Below are 14,705 nucleotides of genomic sequence, written 5' to 3'. Positions count from 1 at the left end.
GACATCCAGCTTCTTCCATCTGATGTGTCCTGCTCCATCATGGTACGCCTCTAAGAAAATTAGTGCATCCCGCATCGGGACTACCACCTGCCAGACCAGTTCATGAGTGCGTGGGTTGATCTTCCTTCGACACAGCTTACCCTCATAGATGAACAGCTTGCCTTTCTCTTTCCACAACTGTTGGGTCTCTTGTGGAGCATCGGGACCAGGGTGCGAATCAGCTTGTGTCAGTAGCTCCTTTACTAGGCAGACTGCTGAATCACTATCCTGTGTTTATGCTCACTCATGGTGGGGCAATGGGTTTAACGCGACCTCCTGTATGATGCAGTGCTTGTTCCTCACCCCCTGGGAGCATTGGGCCGCAACTGGGCAGTGGAAGGCTGGTAACTTGATTTCTTCAAATGCTTCCGGATCTTCTCCCTCGTCTAGTAAATTGGGCCTTCTGGACATCGTATCAGCATTAGTATTCTTATGTCCTGCTTGGTACTTGATGGTAAATTCGCAGTTGGATAGCCGGGCCATCCATCGCTGTTCCAGTGCACCTAGCTTTGTGGTTTCAAGGTGGGTTAGCGGATGATTGTCCGTGTAGATAGTAAAGTTTGCTGAAGCCAGGTAGTGCTTGAAGCTCTCCGTTACTGCCCAGACTATGGCGAGGAACTCCAGTTTAAAGGAACTGTAGTTGTCGGGGTTCCTTTCAGTGGGACGAAGCTTCCTGCTGGCGTAGGCAATCACTCTCTCTCTGCCTTTCTGCTCTTGTGACATCACGGCTCCTAATCCCACGTTGCTGGCATCTGTGTAAAGTACAAATGGTTGGTCATAGTCAGGATAGGCCAGGACTTCATCTCCCCTGAGAGCCAGCTTCAACTGAATGAATGATTCTTCTAGTCTGTTGTTCCACTCGAATGGAGGACTCTTGTTTTTAGTCTTCTTGGATTGGCCCAGTAAGACATCTTGCAGGGGTGCAGCTATCTTGGTGAAGCTTCGGTAGTAGCCTACCAACCCGAGGAACTGCCCTATTTCATGAATGTTGTTGAGTTTTGGCCAATCCCTGATAACGGTAACCTTGTCATTGGTCTGGTGCCACACCTTCGGCGCTTACCACGTGACCTTTGTACTGCACCTTGGGCTTCAGCAGGTGACATTTGGACTGCTTCACTTTCAAGCCAAAGTTGGACAGGGCTTCGCACACCTATGCCTCTGTTCAAGTGGTTTTCATAGGTCTTGGAGAAGATGATATCATCCAGGTACAAGAGAATGGTTTCAAAGTTCTTGTGCAACACTCCATCATCCTCTGGAACGTCCCTGGTGAACTGCAAAGCCCGAATGGCATGTAGTTGAACTCCGTGAGGCCCATTGGTGTCGTGAAGGCGGTCTTCTCTTTATCCGCCTCTGTCATGGGAACCTGTCAATACCCACTGGTGAGATCTAAGGTGGAGAAATAGTTAGCAGATCTCAGTGCAGCTAGTGACTCCTCAATTCTAGGTAATGGGTAGGCATCCTTGTTAATTAATACTGTTAATTCGCCTGTAGTCAACACACATTCTCATGGTACCATCTTTCTTTTTAATGAGGACTAATGGAGCTGCCCAGGGGCAACAACTATATCTGATTACCCCAGCCTCCTTCATCTCCCGTAACATATCTTTGGCACATTGATAGTGAGCTGGGGGTACAGGCCGGTACCTTTCTTTAATGAGCGGATGATCTCCAGTGCGGATATGGTGTTGAACCCCTTTTACCTGCCCAAAGTCTAGTGTGTGTTTGCTGAATATCCGCTCATATTCTTGGACCACTCGGTAAGCCCCATGCTTTTGGTGCAAAGGAGTGGAGTAAGTGCCTACGTGTAGCTGTTGACACTAATCCTTCAGCTGCCCCTCAGAGCCATTGTCCTCCGCTTGGTCGGACGGCACCAAGGGTTCTGCTGTTTGTATTGCATTATTACTGACAGTGAACAACTTAGCAAGGGTGGCATATCGGGGTAAATGGACCTCTTTTTCCCCACAATTCAGGATGCATATTGGTACTCTCCCCTTGAGGACATCGACTACCCCCTGGCTGGCAGGACAGTAGGCCTACTATCAGAGTACACTGATTCTACCAGCATCTGGTAATCTTAGCCCCTGAGGCCTATCGCTGCCCGACACCAAATTAACATTTCACTCCTTGGGGGTACTGCAATGGGGAACTGATCATTTACTCTGACACTGCCGACTTCTCCACCAGACAGCTCCACTTGTTGCCTCTGAATCAGTGCTTTGATCTCCTTTTGCAGGACCCGCTGCTCACTGGAACCAGCAGTTTCGACTACCTGTTGCAACAATACAATTATTTCTGCAAGACAATGTTCTATTACATCGGTGCCTAAAGTGATCATTGGGTTACATTCTCGTCAATCAATGTCTACAATTATCAGACCTTGAGCTTTCAACTCTACTCGCCCCACCTTAACGGTCGCCTCCTTATACCCCACTTGTGGCAAAGGCTGACCATTGCTGGCGACCACTGTCAGATCATTATCTGGGCTGTGGGCAATATCACAGTTAGCCCAGTACCGTTTGTAAAGAATATATGGCATAGTCATCACCTGAGAGCCGGTGTCCAGCAAAGCATTCATCGGGATGCCGTCATAAACAACTGGGAGGATCGGTTGTATTCCGACGTACTTGGCTGCCAGCTTTGTGGGCCTGGTCACCCTACTCCTGGGGGTTGGCCCTCTGCCCCGGGGTTGCCCATTTAAATTGCAGAATCTTGCGATGTGTCCCGCCTTGCTGCAGTGGCGACAAATGGGTCGTCTGTCCTGGTCGTAGCGGTCGTTGTCTCTCCCTTTGGTTGGTGGGATCCTCTTCTGCCATCACCATGGGACGTCATCTGGACTGGAAGCCAGCTGGATCTTCTCCTTTTTGGACACTTGCATGGACTGCACTGTTTTGGTTAGTGCAGCCACACTTTTCGTCAGTTCCTGGATCAGGAGGAGCAGTCCTGCAGCAGGATCTTTATCTAGGGTCTGCGCTTCAGCCTCAAAAGGGGCCTCAGGAAAAGATGCCGCTTCCTGATGGTATGTAATTGCTAGGCACCTAGGGGGTACTGTGTGGCTGGAATTTGGTTCATGCAGCACCCAGATGGCCCTATCTTTAAAGTGTGCAAAGTCCAGGTCAGGGTTCTGTACGGCCAAGATGCGCAGCCTGTGTCCTGTGGGTGTTGGACAGGAGTCCCTCAATAAATTGCTCCTTTAGCAATCTGTCCCCTGTTATGATCTGGTGGCCTTGGAGCAGCATGAGACGGACTCTGGAGAAGGTGGTCCCTGTACTGACCGCAAACCCTGAACCTAGCAGCGCAACTAGAAGTAGCCGGGGGGGGTACCTAACACTCCCTAGACCCCTCGGCACAGCCTAAGATCTAACTACCCCTAAAGACAGAAACAGGAAACCTATCTTGCCTCAGAGAAAAACCCCAAAGGATAGATAGCCCCCCACAAATATTGACTGTGAGAGGAGAGGAAAATAACATACGCAGATATGAAATCAGATTTTAGCATAGGAGGCCATACTAGCTAAAAAGAAAGAATAGAACAGAGTACTATGCGGTCAGTATAAAAACACTAGAAAATATCCACCGCAGAAAATACGGATCACCACATCTGACTAAAGACATAGGGGGTATATCTGCATCTCCAGAGAAATAGCTAGGCTGCAAAAAATCCTTCACAGACCAAGCTGGACAAGACAAAAACATGAAAATGCACAGAACTATAAGGTCCACTGCAGGTGGACAGCAAAAACAAAGCCAGGACTTATCTTTGTAGAAAAACACAGCAAACTGGAGAGACCAGCAGGGAAGTGAATCCTTCAAGAACAATGGACAACTGGCACTGACTAAAGGATCCAGCAAGGCTATATACCCCAGTCAGTTTTGCAATTAGTAGATACACCTGTCCACTCCTGCAGTCCAGGCACAACTGCATTACCCTCTACAACCACCGGAGGGAGCCCAAAAGCTGAATTCACAACAGTCCCCATCCTGCACGCTGTCAGGGTCAACCTGCTTAATGGCCCGCAGTGCCTCCTGGAGATTAAGGGCATAGTCCCGTATACTGTTCTGCACTCTTTGATTACACCCAAAGACTCTCATTTTTATCTCTGCTGAAGTGCGGGTGTTAAAGGTGTCCTTCAGCTTGGTCAGGATTTGTTTGACAGTCCCTTTATCAGTGTCCAGCCAGGACTTTACTTCCCTCTGCGCTGCACCAGTAAAATCCACAGGTGGACCACCTTAAAATCGCTCAGGGTGTGTGACTCCCCTGAGTACTGCGGTAACCAGGCTGCTGCACAGCATTGATAGCGGCATTATGGGGACTGTGGTGGCGGTTGCCAGATCTTGCTGCACTCTGGAGGTTGCGGCTGTGTCTGCCGCCGGATTCTGCTGTACTATGGGGGCTGTGGCTGCGTCTGCCACTGAATCTTGCGGCACCATGGGGGCTGCAGCTGCATCTGCCACTGAATCGTGCGTACTATGGGGGCTGCAGCTGTGGCCGCCGCTAGATCTCCACCTGAGTTGGACATGTCTGTTGTGAATTCTGTGGTCAAGCTCCCTCCTGTGGTCATGAGTGGTACTTCGGCTCGTTCTGTCTATGAGCTTCCTCTGGTGGATGTGAGTGGGGCTGCGGCTTCTGAGTTTCCTTCCTCAGGTGACGAGGTTAAGTCGTTAGGTGCTGCTCTATTTAACTCCACCTAGTTCTTTGTTCCTGGCCTCCAGTCAATGTTCCAGTATTGGTCTTGCTTTCTCCTGGATCGTTCTTGTGGCCTGTCTGCCCTGCATAAGCTAAGTTTTGCTTGTGTTACTTTTGTTTGCTATATTTTCTGTCCAGCTTGCTATATTGTTTTTTCTTGCTTGCTGGAAGCTCTGAGACGCAGAGGGAGCACCTCCGTACCGTAAGTCGGTGCGGAGGGTCTTTTTGCCCCCTCTGCGTGGTTGTTTGTAGGTTTTTGGGCTGACCGCAAAGCTATCTTTCCTATCCTCGGTCTATTCAGTAAGTCGGGCCTCACTTTGCTAAAATCTATTTCATCTCTGTGTTTGTATTTTCATCTTTACTCACAGTCATTATATGTGGGGGGCTGCCATTTCCTTTGGGAAATTTCTCTGAGGCAAGGTAGGCTTTATTTTCCTTTCTTCAGGGCTAGCTAGTTTCTTAGGCTGTGCCGAGTTGCATAGGGAGCGATAGGCGCAATCCACGGCTATTTCTAGTGTGGTTGATAGGTTTAGGGATTGCGGTCAGCAGAGTTCCCACGTCTCAGAGCTCGTCCTATGTTAGTAACTATCAGGTCACTTTGTGTGCTCTTAACCACTAGGTCCATTGTGGTTCTGAATCACCTGTTCATAACAGTACTGGAGGCCCAAAGTACTAATGCTTCTCAATAGAGGGAAAAGAGAAGTTCTGAGACCATTTTTTTTTCTCTGTACTGTGTTTTGTCTTTCTTTTCCCCTAGACATTTGGGTGGTTCAGGACACAGGTGTAGTGATGGACATTAAAGGTCTGTCTTCTTGTATGGATCATCTCACTGCAAGAGTACAAAATATTCAAGACTTTGTGGTTCAGAATTCTATGTTAGAACCAAGAATTCCTATTCCTGATTTGTTTTCTGGAGATAGAGCTAAGTTTCTGAGTTTTAAGAATAATTGTAAACTGTTTTTGGATTTGAAACCCCGCTCCTCTCGTGACCCAGTTCAACAAGTTAAGATCATTATTTCTTTATTACGTGGCGACCCTCAAGACTGGGCATTTTCCCTTGCGCCAGGAGATCCTGCATTATGTTATATTGATGCGTTTTTTCTGGCGCTCGGATTGCTGTATGATGAACCTAATTCAGTGGATCAGGCAGAGGAAAATTTGCTGGCTCTGTGTCAGGGTCAGGATGAGGTAGAGATTTATTGTCAGAAGTTTAGGAAGTGGTCTGTGCTCACTCAATGGAATGAATGTGCGCTGGCAGCAATTTTCAGAAAAGGTCTCTCTGAAGCCCTTAAGGATGTCATGGTGGGATTTCCTATGCCTGCTGGTCTGAATGAGTCTATGTCTTTGGCCATTCAGATCGGTCGACGCTTGCGTGAGCGTAAAACTGTGCACCCTTTGGCGGTATTATCTGAGCATGGACCTGAGCCTATGCAGTGCGATAGGACTTTGACCAGAGCTGAACGGCAAGAACACAGACGTCAGAATGGGCTGTGTTTTTACTGTGGTGATTCCACTCATGCTATCTCCGATTGTCCTAAGCGCACTAAGCGGTTCGCTAGGTCTGCCACCATTGGTACGGTACAGTCGAAATTTCTTTTGTCCGTTACTTTGATCTGCTCTTTGTCATCCTATTCTGTCATGGCATTTGTGGATTCAGGCGCTGCCCTGAATTTGATGGACTTGGAGTATGCTAGGCGCTGTGGGTTTTTCTTGGAGCCCTTGCAGTATCCTATTCCATTGAGAGGAATTGATGCTACGCCTTTGGCCAAGAATAAGCCTCAGTACTGGACCCAGCTGACCATGTGCATGGCTCCTGCGCATCGGGAGGATATTCGCTTTTTGGTGTTGCATAATCTGCATGATGTGGTCGTGTTGGGGTTGCCATGGCTACAAGTCCATAACCCAGTATTGAATTGGAAATCAATGTCTGTGTCCAGCTGGGGTTGTCAGGGGGTACATGGTGATGTTCCATTTCTGTCTATTTCATCATCCACCCCTTCTGAGGTCCCAGAGTTCTTGTCGGATTACCGGGATGTATTTGATGAGCCCAAGTCCAGTGCCCTACCTCCGCATAGGGATTGTGATTGTGCTATCGATTTGATTCCTGGTAGTAAGTTTCCTAAGGGTCGACTGTTTAATTTGTCTGTGCCTGAGCACGCCGCTATGCGGAGTTACGTAAAGGAATCCTTGGAGAAGGGTCATATTCGCCCGTCGTCGTCGCCATTGGGAGCAGGGTTCTTTTTTGTGGCCAAGAAGGATGGTTCGCTGAGACCTTGTATTGATTACCGCCTTCTAAATAAAATCACGGTCAAATTTCAGTACCCCTTGCCGCTGCTGTCTCTGCTCTGATTTGTTTGCTCGGATTAAGGGGGCTAGTTGGTTCACCAAGATAGATCTTTGTGGTGTGTATAATCTTGTGCGTATTAAACAGGGCGATGAATGGAAAACAGCATTTAATACGCCCGAGGGCCATTTTGAGTACCTGGTTATGCCATTCGGGCTTTCTAATGCTCCATCAGTGTTTCAGTCCTTTATGCATGACATCTTCCGAGAGTACCTGGATAAATTCCTGATTGTATACTTGGATGATATTTTGGTCTTCTCGGATGATTGGGAGTCTCACGTGAAGCAGGTCAGAATGGTTTTCCAGGTCCTGCGTGCGAATTCTTTGTTTGTGAAGGGGTCAAAGTGTCTCTTTGGTGTTCAGAAGGTTTCATTTTTGGGTTTCATTTTTTCCCCTGTTAAAGTTCAGGCCATTTATGATTGGACTCCGCCGACATCTCTGAAGAGTCTGCAAAAGTTCCTGGGCTTTGCTAATTTTTATCGTCGCTTCATCAATAATTTTTCTAGTATTGCTAAACCGTTGACTGATTTAACCAAGAAGGGTGCTGATGTGGTCAATTGGTCTTCTGCTGCTGTGGAAGCTTTTCAAGAGTTGAAGCGTCGTTTTTCTTCTGCCCCTGTGTTGTGCCAACCAGATGTTTCGCTCCCGTTCCAGGTCGAAGTTGATGCTTCTGAGATTGGAGCAGGGGCTGTTTTGTCGCAAAGAAGTTCCGATGGCTCAGTGATGAAACCATGCGCCTTCTTTTCCAGGAAGTTTTCGCCTGCTGAGCGTAATTATGATGTTGGCAATCGAGAGTTGCTGGCCATGAAGTGGGCATTCGAGGAGTGGCGTCATTGGCTTGAAGGAGCTAAGCATCGCGTGGTGGTCTTGACTGATCACAAGAACTTGACTTATCTCGAGTCTGCCAAACGGTTGAATCCTAGACAGGCTCGTTGGTCGCTGTTTTTCTCCCGTTTTGACTTTGTGGTTTCGTACCTTCCGGGCTCTAAAAATGTGAAGGCGGATGCCCTGTCTAGGAGTTTTGTGCCCGACTCTCCGGGTTTGTCTGAGCCGGCGGGTATTCTCAAAGAGGGGGTAATTTTGTCTGCCATCTCCCCTGATTTGCGGCGGGTGCTGCAAAAATTTCAGGCTAATAGACCTGACCGTTGCCCAGCGGAGAAACTGTTTGTCCCTGATAAATGGACGAGTAGAGTTATCTCTGAGGTTCGTTGTTCGGTGTTGGCCGGTCATCCTGGAATCTTTGGTACCAGAGATTTGGTGGCTAGATCCTTTTGGTGGCCGTCTCTGTCGCGGGATGTGCGTTCGTTTGTGCAGTCCTGTGGGATTTGTGCTCGGGCTAAGCCCTGCTGTTCTCGTGCCAGTGGGTTGCTTTTGCCCTTGCCATTCCCGAGGAGGCCCTGGACACATATCTCTATGGATTTTATTTCGGATCTCCCCGTCTCTCAAAAAATGTCGGTCATTTGGGTTGTTTGTGATCGCTTCTCTGTGGTTTACATGGCATTCCGGAGAACATCGTTTCTGACAGAGGTTCCCAGTTTGTTTTGAGGTTTTGGCGAGCCTTTTGTGCTAGGATGGGCATTGATTTGTCTTTTTCCTCGGCTTTCCATCCTCAGACAAATGGCCAGACTGAACGAACCAATCAGACCTTGGAAACATATCTGAGATGTTTTGTTTCTGCCGATCAGGATGATTGGGTGTCCTTTTTGCCTTTGGCTGAGTTCGCCCTTAATAATCGAGCCAGCTCGGCTACTTTGGTTTCGCCGTTTTTCTGCAATTCTGGTTTCCATCCTCGTTTCTCTTCAGGGCAGGTTGAGTCTTCTGACTGTCCTGGTGTGGATACTGTGGTGGATAGGTTGCAGCAGATTTGGACTCATGTGGTGGACAATTTGACATTGTCTCAGGAGAAGGCTCAACGTTTTGCTAACCGCAGGCGCTGTGTGGGTCCCCGACTTCGTGTTGGGGATTTGGTTTGGTTGTCATCTCGTTATATTCCTATGAAAGTTTCCTCTCCTAAGTTTAAGCCTCGTTTCATTGGTCCGTATAGGATTTCTGAGGTTCTTAATCATGTGTCTTTTCGTTTGACCCTTCCAGCTTCTTTTTCCATCCATAACGTATTCCATAGGTCATTGTTGCAGAGATACGTGGCACCTGTGGTTCCATCCGTTGATCCTCCTGCCCCGGTTTTGGTTGAGGGGGAGTTGGAGTATATAGTGGAGAACATTTTGGATTCTCGTATTTCGAGACGGAAACTCCAGTACCTGGTTAAGTGGAAGGGTTATGGTCAGGAAGATAATTCCTGGGTCTTTGCCTCTGATGTTCATGCTGCCGATCTGGTTCGTGCCTTTCATTTGGCTCATCCTGGTCGGCCTGGGGGCTCTGGTGAGGGTTCGGTGACCCCTCCTCAAGGGGGGGGTACTGTTGTGAATTCTGTGGTCAAGCTCCCTCCTGTGGTCATGAGTGGTACTTCGGCTCGTTCTGTCTATGAGCTTCCTCTGGTGGATGTGAGTGGGGCTGCGGCTTCTGAGTTTCCTTCCTCAGGTGACGAGGTTAAGTCATTAGGTGCTGCTCTATTTAACTCCACCTAGTTCTTTGTTCCTGGCCTCCAGTCAATGTTCCAGTATTGGTCTTGCTTTCTCCTGGATCGTTCTTGTGGCCTGTCTGCCCTGCATAAGCTAAGTTTTGCTTGTGTTACTTTTGTTTGCTATATTTTCTGTCCAGCTTGCTATATTGTTTTTTCTTGCTTGCTGGAAGCTCTGAGACGCAGAGGGAGCACCTCCATACCGTTAGTCGGTGCAGAGGGTCTTTTTGCCCCCTCTGCATGGTTGTTTGTAGGTTTTTGTGCTGACCGCAAAGCTATCTTTCCTATCCTCGGTCTATTCAGTAAGTCGGGCCTCACTTTGCTAAAATCTATTTCATCTCTGTGTTTGTATTTTCATCTTTACTCACAGTCATTATATGTGGGGGGCTGCCTTTTCCTTTGGGGAATTTCTCTGAGGCAAGGTAGGCTTTATTTTCCTTTCTTCAGGGCTAGCTAGTTTCTTAGGCTGTGCCGAGTTGCATAGGGAGCGTTAGGCGCAATCCACGGCTATTTCTAGTGTGGTTGATAGGTTTAGGGATTGCGGTCAGCAGAGTTCCCACGTCTCAGAGCTCGTCCTATGTTAGTAACTATCAGGTCACTTTGTGTGCTCTTAACCACTAGGTCCATTGTGGTTCTGAATCACCTGTTCATAACACATGTCCTTTCCCCCCCCAGTGAACCTCAGCCTGGCTCTGGGTATCGTTATCGTGATCAGCAGCTTCTCCTATGGAGGGATATATTGCTTTCCTCTCAGTTTCCGGTTGGGGACTCTGGCTTTCGCCTGCTTACGGCAGAGCACGGAGCGTGGCTTCCTTTGCGCTCTTACTCTGGCTCCGCCTATGAAGACACGCCTCCTCTGCTCCTTGCACACTGCGTGGCACGACAATGGCAGCAATCAATCAGTCCAACACAGTCTATGACACACAGGACCCAGTTTGCTGGGTCGGTCCATCCTGTTCGTGATGCCAGAAAGTGTAGCGCCCGCTAGGACCATGGGGTACTCCGTACTGGGTCCGGCAGTACTTAAAGGGGAAGGTCACGGCAGCGGTGACCCGGTTCGTGGCCCTGGGCGTCCAATTAAAGGGGATGAAGTGTAGAGGACAATAAAGTCTATGTGGAAATGTTCATGACGCCACCTGTGGTACTCGGCCAGAGATGGCCGACGCTGCTTAAAGGGGACTGTCAGGAATCCCACTGTGCTGCCACCAATATGTCACGAATCGGGGTAACCTTTGGCCAGCAAACAGCTATCACCTGTGCAAGGGGGCTCATCTTAGTTATCCCTCCACTGCTACAATGTGATGAAAACACAAACAAGGCTATTGACCTATCAATTTACCGCAGGGGCTTATTTTAGTTATCCCACTGCTGCTACAATATGACGAACTGCAGGGATTTATGCATATCCCGCTTTCCAGTTCCGCTTCGGAACTTGCAGCTCTCCGGCACTCCCCTTACCCTCAGGTCAGTCAGGGGACTACACCTAGGATAATTAGTTGCCGGACGGGCCGCTTCACTGTGGACTGGATAGCAGGCACACTGAAGCGAGGGAATTATAAATGCTCAGGCCGCAGCCAGACAATAGCTTATAAAACCCTGTTCCGTCGCTGCCAGCGGCACCCACCTAGCCCAGACACACTTCGCTGCCACCAGCTCAAATTTCTCACAGAGAGGGGTTCAAGCAAACCCAAATTAGTAGCGTAATTACTTCAGGTACGTGAAAGTTCGCACAGAGCATGAAGAAGACGAACTAGTAGTTTTATCGTTTAGTCCAAAAAGATTAGGCAGTGTTTATAAAAGGTATATAAAGATTTTACAATATGAGACAATATAAAGTATGTACAGCAATTATAAAATAAACAGGGATTAAAGAAAGATAAAACTCACATTTGCTTAGATCATGTCAGCTAACCATGCTGGTAGGCGGAGCCAAATATCCCAGTGCATCAGGAGGTCTTTCTGTAGTGAAATCCCAGGCAAGAATAAAGGCTGGGTTGAGTGCAGTAACTTATACCTGCAGGCTTGTGACATCACTAAAGGGGCTGGTTTGCCTGCACCCTCCCCTGTCCTCAAAGCTACAGATTGTACCAGCAATACTTAGGCTATGTGCACACGTTGCGGATTAGGCTTAGGAATTTCTGGTGCGGATTCTGCATCTCTTGGCAGAAAATGCAGGTGCGGATTTGTCGCATTTTTTGTGCGGATTTTGTGCGTTTTTAGTGCGGACTTGCTGCGGATTTTTTGTGAAAGTTGGGATGATTTTCATCCATATTGTCATTTGTGTTCCATCCATCTGTTCATATTTTATGTCTGTGTGACATGCATCAGGCATCCATATTTATCCTTCCACTATGTACATTTTTGAATACAATTTACTAAGTTAAAGACCTGTCACCCCCAAAATGGAAGTTGAGCTAAGCCCACCGGCATCAGGGGCTTATCTGCAGCATTCTGGAATGCTGTAGATAAGCCCCCGATGTATCCTGAAAGATGAGAAAAAGAGGTTATATTATGCTCACCCAGTGGCGTTCCCGCTGAGGTCCGGTCCGATGGGCATCGCGGTCTGGTCCTTGGCCTCCTATCTTCATAGGATGATGTCCTCTTCTTGTCTTCACGCTGTGGCTCCGGCACAGGCGTACGTTGTCTGCCCTGTTGAGGGCAGAGCAAAGTACTGCAGTTCGCAGGCGCCGGGCCTCTCTGACCTTTCCCGGCGCCTGTGCACTGCAGTACTTTGCTCTGCCCTCAACAGGGCAGACAAACTACGCCTGCCCCGGAGCTGCAGCGTGAAGACAAGAAGAGGACGTCACCATAAGAAGATGGGAGGCCCCGGACCGGACCGCGACGCTCATCGGATCAGACCGCTCGCCCAGGTGAGTATAATCTAACCTCTTTTTCTCATCTTTCAGGTTACATCGGGGGCTTATCTACAGCATTACAGAATGCTATAGATAAGCCCCTGATGCCGGTGGGCTTACCTCATCTTCCATTTTGGAGGTGACAGGTTAAAAATAGCAATGTATCTGTAGAAATCAAATGCAGTGCAGATGATCTATATGTAATCTGATTTTTTGAACACCCATAGACTTGAATAGAAGAGTCTAATCTGAAGTTCAGGCTAGACTAATGCACGCTGTGATTTTTTTTTTCTCACAGGCATTCAGTCCGTGAAAAAAACAGCTCAATTGATTGACAATGATCCGAGTGCTGACAGTTTTTTTCATGGTCAACACTCCGAGTGTACATATGGTCGTGTGAGCTTATCCGTATGAAAAGTCTGAAATGTTTTTCTTAGGCTTCACAGGAGATAATCGCCTAAAGATGCACATCTGTGACACATACTAGTGCCATCTTTTTTTCTCAGACAGTACACGGAGCCATACAGTTACAATGATCCATAAACACATCTGTTAATGTATGGCATCCGATTTTAATAGATACATTGCAATTCTTTAAGACAGGAGACTGTGCTTGGTCTTGTGAATTTTAATACCTGCTGATGTATAAATATGGATGCCATACAGATGAAAAACATCTGTTTTTTGGGGAATGAAAATTGGACAATTTTTTTATACGTTCATTTGAAGTTAGCCATACTCAATAGTCTCCTTTGTAGTCTCTAAAGTCTAAAAAGCATATTCAGATTCTGACAATAACGACTCATCGTTCACTAGAATTGTGCCATGTGAATGGGAAGAGTGACAGAATGATGTCCAAAAATGCTCGTCCAACGTGCATGAAATTGTTTATGCAAGCAAAAAAATTCTCGTTCATCTTTCGAAAACTGAGATGTCATGGACATTATTCACTTGTTCAATGATTCAGTTAAGTCCTAAGTAGCTTATACCTTTCAGTGATTGGTCGATCATGTTTCTAGACAATTGTACTGTTGTGTTTGGATCACTGGAGTGAGTACATATTCATTATTATTGTAAACCCTAGTGTACTGTTCAAATAAAACCGAGAAATTGATTATTGGCCATTTTATCTCCAATTCGATAAAATTATGTTTCTGCAATACTTTATGTATACAAAATATATAGTATCACTTATAGGATTTGAACATTGAGCATATCTACACTTCAAATGATCTAAAACCTAAGACAAAAACAAAATGAGCAAATACCCTGCAGTAAATAAGTAGCAATATGGCATGGAAATAATTTAGGGTACTTAGTCAACATAATTTTGATCAAAAAAACATAAAAGCCATCCCATCGTGTCACGTTGACCCAAATCGGGACAGTCCTACCCTCTAGTATTAAAACGTTACCATGCGTCTAATCATGTAAATGTGAAGAGAGGCCATGAAGGACCGAATCCTGGACTAATGTACATCCAGCAGTGGGGAGCGTTTGAAACTTCCAGCACATTTAGGCTGCCGTCACACTAGCAGTATTTGGTCAGTATTTTACATCAGTATTTGAAAGCCAAAACTAGGAGTGGGTGATAAGTGGTAGGGTGGCTTCTATGTTTTTTTTTTTTAATCAAGATTATGTTAAACAAGCACCCTATATTATTTCCATGCACTATTGCTATTTATTGATTTACTGCAGGGTATTTGCTCACTTTGATTTTATCTTCGTTTTTGTCTGTTTAGTGGCCAGTGTGAACGTGCGCCTACACGCTGCATGCACACCAATTTATATTCTAGTTCATTGCTTTTGTTTTATTTCAGATGATCTTTGTGTGTGAACACCATGTTCAATGTTATGATGTAACGATCGCTATTCAACCATTTCATTCACGATTCTCGTCCTCTAGAAACGCTTGCCTGACATCATCTGTGGATCATGAGATACAATCGTTCATTGCTTAAACAATTATTGACTTGTGCAATTAGACAGTGGCCAAACCTGTCGATATCGAAGGCTTCGACCGACATTCTAAAGTGTATGGGGGCTGGGGCTATGTCCAATTTCGGACTGCTGATCTGTTCGTCCTCCCGGAGACCCAAGGCGCGTTCAGCAGAATGAGGCTGGCGTCACGCTGGCGTATCGCATCCGATGCGAGATCATCGGATGCGATATGCTAATGACACTCGGCTCCTGCTCGCAGCAGAG

Source organism: Ranitomeya imitator, chromosome 3, assembly GCF_032444005.1.
Source record: "Ranitomeya imitator isolate aRanImi1 chromosome 3, aRanImi1.pri, whole genome shotgun sequence".
Lineage (NCBI taxonomy): Eukaryota > Metazoa > Chordata > Amphibia > Anura > Dendrobatidae > Ranitomeya > Ranitomeya imitator.
Note: the sequence above shows the minus strand (reverse complement) of the source record.